General features: G+C 70.2%; 1 long non-coding RNA gene across 2 annotated transcripts; it reads right to left on the reverse strand.

Moving 5' to 3' along the window:
- Positions 1-836: 836 nt before the first annotated feature.
- Positions 837-1,309, reverse strand: LOC121660602. Of its 2 annotated transcripts, none has more exons than XR_006014727.1 (2): positions 1,215-1,309; positions 837-977 (listed from the first exon to the last, which is right to left on the reverse strand). It is a non-coding gene; the product is annotated as an uncharacterized LOC121660602 (long non-coding RNA). The 2 variants fall into 2 exon arrangements; XR_006014728.1 differs by having other exon boundaries at positions 1,173-1,309.
- Positions 1,310-1,471: the final 162 nt, after the last annotated feature.

The raw sequence follows: 1,471 nt of genomic DNA on the forward strand, positions 1-1,471 counted from the left end.
CTGGGATGGGGCTGGGATGGAGCTGGGAATGGGGCTGGAAGCTCCCGTGGGGCAGGAATGGGGCAGGGATGGGGCTGGAATGGGGCAGGAATGGGGTTGGAAGCTCCGGTGGGGCCGGGACTGGGTGGAACGGGGCGGAGTGCGGGGGGGTGCGGGCGTCCCACGGGATGGGACTGGAAGCTCCTGCGGGGCTGGGATTGGGGTCACATCCCCACCGAGGGTCGAGAATGGGTTCGGAAGCTCCTGCAGGGCTCGGGTGGGGCTGTGGGGCGGCCATGGGGTGGCGAGTGGGGCTCGCATTCTCCCCGAGCCTCGGGGATGGGCCGGAGGTGTCACACCCTCCGGCGTCGCCCCCTCCCCAGCCATGAGGGTCCCCGTGGTCGCGCTGCTGCTGCTGCTCGCCGCTGGCCACCTCGGGGCCGCGCTGGTCCGGCGAGAAGCGGCGAGCGAGGACTCGGAGCCGGACACCGCCGAGGATTTCCTGACTCGCCACTTCCAGACCTTCTCCGACTTCATGACCCGGGAGCTGCCGCAGAAGCTGCGGGCGGAGGAGCTGCGCAGCCAGGCCGAGTACGGGGGGCTCGGGCGGGGGGCTCGGGAAGCCCCCCCGGGACCCCCCGAGCAGCGCTGACGGCCGCTTGTCCCGCAGGCAATACCTGGATCGGGCTAACAAACAGCTGGAGCCGCTGGCCCGGGAGCTGCGCACCAACGTGCTGGGGCTCTTCTCGTCCCTGCTGCAGCTGGGCAAGGGCGAGGAGCAGGCGGAGACCCCCTGAGACCCCCGGGCTGCGCCCCCACACAGCGCTGAGCCCCCGATATGGACCCAAATACAGCCCTGAGACCCCCTGAGTACCCTGAGCCCCCGATATGGACCCAAATACAGCCCTGAGACCTCCTGAGAGCCCCCTGAGCCCCCGATATGGATCCAAATACAGCCCTGAGACCCCCTGAGACCCCCGACACAGCCCTGAGACCCCCTGAGACCCCTGAGACCCCCGGGCTGCGCCCCCACACAGCCCTGAGCCCCCGATATGGACCCAAATACAGCCCTGAGACCCTCAAGCTCAGACCCCGACACAGCCCTGAGCCCCCCCCGCGCCCCCCCCCCTGCCCCCCCGCGCGGCCCTGAGCGCCCCTAAGACCCCCGACACAGCCCTGAGCCCCCCTGAGACCCCCTGAGCCCCTCGATACAGCTCTGAGACCCCCGACACAACCCTGAGCCCCCCCGACCCCCCCACCCCAGGCCCCAAAACAGCCCTGAGCCCCACACCCCACAATAAAGCCTTGAGCCCCCAGCCCTGGGACCCCCAACACAGCCCCAAAACCCCCAGAGACCCCCACCCCATACTCCAACACAGCCCTGAGCCACCGTGAGACCCCCCCCGACCCCACCATGGCCCTGAGCCCATCACAGAACCCCCAATAAAGCCCCGGACCACCACCCTGGCCTTGGGACCCGAGCGAGGGGGGG

The sequence above is a fragment of the Corvus kubaryi genome, unplaced genomic scaffold (genome assembly GCF_017639235.1).
Source record: "Corvus kubaryi isolate FWS band 111438036 unplaced genomic scaffold, C.kubaryi_AGA036_p1.0 36642, whole genome shotgun sequence".
Lineage (NCBI taxonomy): Eukaryota > Metazoa > Chordata > Aves > Passeriformes > Corvidae > Corvus > Corvus kubaryi.